The following is an 8,532-nucleotide window of genomic DNA, read 5'->3' on the forward strand; positions in this document are numbered from 1 at the left end:
CATTCAATACAGAAAGGAAATATATATATATATATATGTATATACACACAACATACTATATATATCTTTAAAAGCAAGGAAATACCTATATACTTTTATATATATATTTAAAAATAATATTGATACCTCCAGATTGAATCAACACCATAGGATTTTTCCTTATCCTCCCCATTTTTATTTGTATCCCTCTTCTACAAAGAACTCTGGTTCTAAAAAGCATCAGTACAGTTACTCATTTGCCTTATGCTACAACACAACAAAGTACTTCCAGAATCACTATACCAAACTGCCATCTCTGATCAACCCACTCAGGAAAGTTCAAGACTTCTTTTTAGTTCTTTCTGTTTTTATTCAGTGCTGTGTTCAAAAGTTACTTTAATTAATTTTTTCTGTGCCTATGTTATAAATATGATATTGATTTTGGTTGATTTTTGCTATTTGTATTCAATTTTAAGGTTTGACTCTTCTTTATCTTTTGAGTTAATATTAATTTTAATTTTCAAATTCATAGAATATTTACATGCTTCAGAAGTGAAGACTGTATGAAAAGGTATATTCAGAAAAGTCTGGCTCACATCCTAGCCTTTCCCACCTGTCCCTAACCTGTAACTATTTTCATTAGTTTCTGATTTATCCTTCTTTTGTTTTCTCATTGCAAAACTAATTAAATACATATAATTACATTCTTATTTTTTCCTATTTCTTATACAAAATGCCACATTTTATATACAGAGAATAAATAATTTTAAAATAGAGATTTGCTACCAACTCATTATTACATTAAAGAAGAAGAGGGACTTCCCTGGTAGTCCAGCGGTTAAGACTCCACACTTCCAATGCAGAGAATGCAGGTTTGATCCCTGGTCAGGGAACTAAGATCCCATATTTCACGCAGTGCAGCTAAAAAAATAATAAATAAATAATAAATTTTTGAAAAGAGGAAGAGGAAAGCCTCCTTAGTACAACAAACTGATTCTCATAATTCCCTCCTCAAGTTATACATAAGTGGCATTGTACTTCTAGATCAGGTTGGATTTTCTTTCACTTTAAAGCATTTTTTAAGGTATCTTTCCACTCTAGTTCAATGTACCTACTATTAATGAGAAACATGAAAGACTGGTGACAACGAGATGCAATCCTCTGTTTACCATGGGATAACCTCCATTATCTACATAGCTACATTTCTGTTCTTGTTTTAAAGTAAAATATACATTTTACATTTATGCTAAAATTTATTCCTGTGTAAAAAAATACACTACCCTGAATTTGTAAAAATAAAGCATATATATATATATATATTACACACACACACATAAATATATATGTATATATATTTACATAGAAAATATAAAAACACACCAAAATGTTTGGGTGGTTACATTATAGATGGCTATAATTCCTTAGAGTTCTTAGTACTTTCCAAATTTTATATAGTGAGCGTGTGTTATATTCAGGGGATAAAACATTATTTTCAAAAGAGCTGTTTAATCTTCAGAGTCTATATAAAACATGAGTGGACAATGCATGGCCCTAGAATTGTCATTTCAAATGCATTGATCTAAAGTAATAAGAAATCCTTTTAATGACCAGAAATATTGCAATGTACAGACACATGGGGGCATTGTAACCAAGTTTTTATAATTTAAGAAAAAAAACCCAGAAACCAAAAACCAAAACAGCTAACATTAGTGCACACTCACTGTCGGCCAGGTTCTGTTCTAAGCATTTATATGTATTATCTCATTTCATCCTTACATTAACTCTACGGGATAGCACCGTTATTATCCTCACTTAAGAGATCTGAGACTCAAAGCCACACAGCCACCTAAAATTGTGAAAGCATTTACAGTGGTCTTTTGTATATAATCAAGCTCCTATTGCCAGTTGTTTGGAGAGAATTCTGTAGTGTACCTCTGTGTAATTCTCTTCTACGGCCTACTTCACATTCTCAAATGATCTCTCCATTGCTGCACTCAGAGTCTAAGAACAGCTAGAGAGCAGGCAATGAATATTTAAACACTTTTAGTTTTTCATCAGAAGTAGAAAGTTTGGAAAATAGGAAAATACAACTCTCTGTTAGCATTTTGCTACATTTTCTTGCAGTCTTTATTTTTCTTCAATGTGTGTATATATTCAATAGATCTTTTTTGATAATTAGGTAATTTGTTTTTTCATCTATCATCACATCCATATATTATATAGCTTCACCATATTATTATATATCTGTCAGAACCACCATTTCAGTGTTACATCATTTTCAATGAAGTAGGTAAACCATACCTTATTTAATCATTTCTCTACTATTGGTTTTTTAGGTTGCAGCCAATTTTTCATGTAAATAATTCGGCAACAAACATCTTCATGCGTGTATTTCCCCTCCCTCATATTTATTCCCCTATTCTGCAACTATTGCCTGAATACTTAATAAATACCAGGCACTGTATTAGGTTCTGGGTTTAGGATTTTTTTCCCCTAGGATAGTATTTCAAGGTTGCAAAGTCTTATGCCTCAATACATACTGTCAAATTGCTTTCTAAAAGGTCAAAATCAGGTTATTCTAAATGGATTCTTTAAAAATAAGGAATAAAAGAGATGTAAAAACTTTTAGCTATTAGATGACTGATGACTACAGCCTTATGTGTTGAAGAATCAACATGAGTAGTTTGAGTAGTTAAATTTGTAAATTTCAAATCACTTATGACAGGAAAAAATTAATGCCAAAATTTGTAGTAGTTTTTGCTAACTATGACTCAAAATCCAGACATAATAAAAGAGAATACTGATAAATTCGACTACATAAAAATGAATGTTGTGGCAAACATCATAAACAAAGTCAAAATACAATTATCAAACTGGGTGTTAATATTTGCAATATATATCATACATAAATATCTTATGTTCCTGAAAGAATACTTACCAAGAGAAAAAGAACCAAACTCTGTAGAAAAATGTACAAAAGACACACACACTTTTAACAATAAATAATATTCAAATCATCCTTAAACAAATGAAAAAAAATCTCCAGCTTCACTATTAGAGAAATGCAAATTAACAGTACATTTAGATACCACTTCTCACCTATCATGTTTGCAAAAATCTAAAAGTTTGATATCATATTCTGTAATTCTGTTGGTTGAAACTGTGGGAAAATGAATAATCTCTTCCAGTGCTGTTGGAAAAAGAAATATGACTTCTGTAGAGAATCCTGCATTATCCAACAAAGCTACATTTGCACTTACCTTCTTTTGAAACTTTTTATTAAACTTCTCCTTATGTTAAATCTTTCAAATTAGACATTTCCTTTTAAATATGGCAGACAATTGATCAAAACAGTTACTCTCATCCAGTTGGGTGCACTTACCTTTTACTCTAGCAATCTCACTTGTAGAAATCTTTCCCTGAAGACAATCACAGATCTAAAACAACATATGTAGAAGGTTATTGATTGTGGCATTATTTGTAATAGCAAAATACTGGAAATAACCTGAACGTTCTTCCATTGGAGACTGGTTAAGAAAGAAAAAGATATACTCCCAGAGTGAAATACTACTCAGCGGAACAAAAGAATGCAAAAGGGGACATGCCAAAGGGAAACTAAAAGGGCTAAGAGGCAATGACACCCCAGTAGCAACTAGTGCACCTAGAGCCCAGATCTTGGTTTCTAAATATGATACTTCACTGAAAGGAACGAGAGCTCCTCGGAGAAATGGCAGTTCAGATCTGGGGCACATAAAGTACAAGTGAGCCTGAAATATCTTATGCCAGGAAGTAAGAAAGAACTCAAAGGCTGATGGAGATAGGTCAAAAGTAGTGGCTTAAAGGGACTCCCACTGACCAAATCTGAAACAATCTGGGCATCAAAAAAGAATACAGATGACAACACATCGAATAAATAAAAATAAAAACTCTAAGTCCATAGTGGTATATAATAAAACTATAAGAAGTTGAAAAGGAAAGAAAAGGTGTGGGGTCAGGGGGAGGCTCTCTTACAGAGAAAAATGTCAAGGACATGATAGAATTGGAAAGCCACACAACTGCAAAGTAATAACTAACCTTGAGTACAACACTCAACTTATTTGTGTAATAAGATCACAAGATGATTTCCTGAAATATCTTCTGGCTTTATCTGTGATCTAGGATTAAGAGAGTCTGAAATGGAAAACCTTGATCAGATAAAGGTTTAGGAAAAGCTACGGGATCCCTATGTTAGCATGTTTTTCTCCTTTCTCCCCAAAGCTGAAAATCACCGTTTACAAGTACAATCCTCAGCTTCCTGACCTTGAATTCTTTTCATCTTTTGTCATGTGGCTACAAGGTGTATTGGAAATACCCATTAAAAGAGGCTTCATCAGTAACAAAATCGAAAGACAAATGTCAAATTGTGAGTTTGATATATACTTGCATATACATTTGATGTACATATATGCAATATACATCATAAAGTCTCATGTCCCTAATATAAATATTATGTTGTTTATATATTGTTATTTATGTATTGTTAAAACTGTAAAGGAAAAAGATTCTGTTTAGCCTGCTGAGCCAGATAAAGTGTCCCATCTCCAGTCTAAAGCATAAATCTTCTGAGGAGAGTAAAACCTCCCAACATCTACTTGATTTTTAAGAGACCAGGTTGGAGGGTAGAAGTATATAATTATGTTGCTGCAATTCGGGGTAGGGCCTCTGCCGGTGACACATCCATTTCATTCTGCCATATCGGTCAGACCAGTGTACACCTGTTGACCTGTTTATGGTACTCCCTTTCACGCTTAAAAATGTCTAAGTTTGGCCCATATTTGGTTACCCTACTTCAAGGAGACTCCTGATGCTCCTTAGGGAAGAGTTCGTTTGGCTGATGTTGAAGGGTAAATGTCAAGTTAGAGAGAGAAGCAAGGAAAGACTCCGCAATGTGACAGGCAGAATATTGCCCCCCGCCCCCGGATACCCTGTGCTAGTCCCCGGAACTGTGAATGTGTTACTTTACATGTCAAAAAGGAAAACATGATTAAATTAAGTATGCTGAGATGGGGAGATCATCCAGGATTATCCAGGTGAGCCTAATCTAATTACAAGGATCTTTACAATCAGAGGAACTTTCCCCTCTGAGTTCACAGTTAGAGGATGTGACTATAGATGCAACATTGCTGGCTTTGAAGATGAAATAAGGGGACCACAACGCAAGGAATGTGGGCAGCCTCTAGTGCCTAGAAAAAGCAAGGAAACAGATTCTGCTTTAGAGTCTCTGCAAAGGAATACAGACCTGACTACAGAACTGTAAGGTAATAAATTTATGTTTTTTCAGCCATTAATTATGTGGTAATTTGTTACAGCAGAAATAGGAAACTAATACATGGAATTGACAGCATTTCTAGTGAACCTTGAGGGATCCAACAAGCCATTCATTCATTTAACAAATGTGTAAGTCCTTATATATGCCTGACCCGACGCTGAATAAGATGGACTTCTCAAGGGGTTTACAGCTCTGGAGGAAGACAATCACTGAAACATGTAATTAAGATTGTTATGAGGGTTCTAAAAGGGTTAGTAGGGAGTGGCATGAGGTATTTAGTGAGCACAGGGGAGTAAACCAGGATATGCAAACATGGGCGGAGAGCATCCCAGTTTGAAGGTATGGCATGGGTGAAGGTTCAGGAAGGGGTTTGAAAGCATATGGATTAAGGCAGTAAATAGCCAGTAGTATAGTTTGGCTGGACCATAAAATAGATGGAAAAGTGTAATGGAAGTGCAATTTGGGGCCTAGTGGTAAAGGGCCTAGAATGCCAGGCTAAGAGTTTGGACTTTATCCTTCAAGCAATGGGAAGATATTTTTAAATAAAAGTTTTAAAGCAGGGAAGGGGGTCAGATTTATATTTTATAGAGATACCTCTGGTATAAGCTCCACTAGAACAGAGACCAAATTTGTGTTTGCTCACTCCCATAGGCACTTGTAGCAATCAGAACAGGCTAAGTGGGGCTTCCCTGGTGGCGCAGTGGTTGAGAGTCCGCCCGCCGATGCAGGGGACACGGTTTCGTGCCCCGGTCCGGGAGGATCCCACATGCCGCGGAGCGGCTGGGCCTGTGAGCCATGGCTGCTGAGCCTGTGCGTCCAGAGCCTGTGCTCTGCAACGGGAGAGGCCACAACAGTGAGAGGCCCACGTACCGCAAAAAAAAAAAAAAGAACAGGCTAAGTTATGCTGTGATGACCAATAGCACCAAAAGTTTCAGTGCCTTAAAACAAAAGAAGTTTATCTCTTTCCCATGCTACATGTTCCTCATGGGTCAACGTGGGCCTCCGCTCATCTTAACCATTCAGGGATGCAGGCTGATGAAGCTACCATCATTTCAAACGTTGCCTGCTTCTGGGCAAGAGGGAAAAGAGTTCTGGAGCACCTCGAAACAGCAATTAAATGCTGTGTCTGAGAGTGACAGGGGTCACATCCATTCACACCTCATGGATCAGAACCAGGAAGTATAATCCCACTATGCGCTGAGGAGGGGTAAAATTGGCAGTTTGGTGATGATTTTTATTCATGATTAATATTTACTAATTGAACAAATGAATCAATTCGAGAGAGTAAGAGATCATCTGATGAACTCTTACCTAGTAGAAATAGAGAGCAGGGAAGGAACAGGAGACGGGAGTCAGTGAGTAAGCAGATGTACAGGGTGTGAAAGAGCAGTATGACTAGAGATTTTCAGTCTGGATCAGCGTAGGAAGGGTAATGCCAATTTAAAAAAGAGAGCGATGAGAAGGTGCACATCTGGATTTGTGCCTACGTGTGTAATTGGTAGAGTGCAGCTGAGACGCCTACATTGTGACCTCACCCTTTGCTTGGTAAGATCGGCAATCTCGGCTTTAGGCCCTTCGCTCAGGATACTCTGTCCTTTGTATCGAGGCGGCGGGGCGCCAGCTAGAAAGCAAAATCGGCCCCTGCTCTGGAGTGGATGGATAGACCCACTTTGATAGGTAAAGAGCATGTAAGGAGCTTTACACGCATCCTCTCAAAACATTCCATGAGTAAGCTACGATTATGTTCCTTTTATAGTGAAGAGAATTATTAGACTATCTAGAATCCAAATCTGCTGTGTTATCCTCTGCAAGTTACTTCACCTCTCCGTGCCTTTGGTCCTTCAATTTTAAAATACTACTTACACCGAGAGTGGTGAGGGCTCGAGGCTGGCGGAAGGACCAGAGCGTAGTAAGAAAGCCAAAGCAACCAAAAACACCGCGCGCACACAACGAACACAGCGCTCGACCGCCCCCCTCACACCTGGAGGGAACCACGAACCAAACGTGGGGCGGGGAGTAAGCCCGGCCCTTTGCCCGCGCAGTGAGATGGCGTCACGGCACTTTTCCGCCCTGCACCTGGAGCCGCCCGGGAGCCGAGGAAAAGCTAGACCCCGCCCCTGGCCCGCGCGACGCACTGACGTCACACTAGTCTCCGCTTCCGCTGGTGCTGGTGGTACCCCGCAGGGGTTCTTGCCTCCGAAGATCTCCAAAGGCAGTTTGCAAGAGGAGTAGGCGGTGGTGTTCGTTTGGAGTCAGTGTGACAGCAGTTTGTAGTAATCGATGGCTTTGGCCTCCTGGACCAAGGGGCATCTTGTATGACGACTGCAGTGAGTCGGCACGCGGTAGTGATTCGGTAGTTCATCAGAACAACGTAGGTGCTGCCTCTCTGGAGAGAACAAGACCTTTAATCCAAACTTCTTTAAGGAGTTATATACAAATGTTTCCTCTTCTCATTTCCCATTCACTCTTCAACTCATTTCATCTGTTAAAGATTTGTTATTTTTAAAAGGTGAAAGCCCACAAATATATTTGCATGCAAATATACAAATATAAAATGAAAACGTGTCAAAAGAGTTTAACTCCTTACTGAGGAACATGCAAGAGATTACAAAGAATCCTAAGGAACATAAATAGTCTATATTCTGAAGTGAATGTACAGCTCTCCTTCCTCTACTTCTCCATCCAATGGATCAGCAGGTTCTTTTGACTCAATTTACAAAATTGCATTCACCTCTCCATTTTCACAAACACCATTTTACTCTGAGCCGAAGTCATCTGTGGATCGCACTGCTGCCTTCCAGTGGGCCTCACCCCCTCTGCAATCCATTCTCCACACTTCTACAGGGATCGTTTAAAAAAAAAAACCAAAAAAAAAAAGACAAAAAGTATAATCTAGATTATATTGCTCCCCTTCTTACAATCTACCAATGGCTTCTCCTTTGCTTGGAGATTTAAATCCACAATCCCTATGCTTGCTTGCAAAGAACTGCATTATCTACACATGCCTCTTCACCTACCTTATCTACCACTTTCTGTCTCCCTGCTGTGCTGCAGGGCCCTCTGGTTGGAATGCTCTTTCCCCTAAATTTTGCACTGTTGCCTTTTAAAAAATCTTCAGATCTCAGTTTGAGAATTGCCTGCACAGAGAAGCCTTCCCAGACCCTCCGTTCTAAAGTGGCCACTTGGTCATCTGTTTAAGCATTTTGATACATGACATACTCATTTGTTTATTGTCCATCTCCCCA

At 38.4% G+C, this 8,532-nt stretch overlaps 1 long non-coding RNA gene across 1 annotated transcript; it reads right to left on the bottom strand.

Annotated features, from left to right (window-relative positions):
- Window positions 1-789: 789 nt before the first annotated feature.
- LOC129392295 (uncharacterized) lies at window positions 790-7,345 on the bottom strand. The gene is made up of 3 exons (XR_008617992.1): window positions 7,269-7,345; window positions 3,362-3,416; window positions 790-900 (listed from the first exon to the last, which is right to left on the bottom strand). It is a non-coding gene; the product is annotated as an uncharacterized lncRNA (long non-coding RNA).
- Window positions 7,346-8,532: the final 1,187 nt, after the last annotated feature.

This window comes from Physeter macrocephalus, chromosome 1 (assembly GCF_002837175.3).
Source record: "Physeter macrocephalus isolate SW-GA chromosome 1, ASM283717v5, whole genome shotgun sequence".
Taxonomy (NCBI): domain Eukaryota; kingdom Metazoa; phylum Chordata; class Mammalia; order Artiodactyla; family Physeteridae; genus Physeter; species Physeter macrocephalus.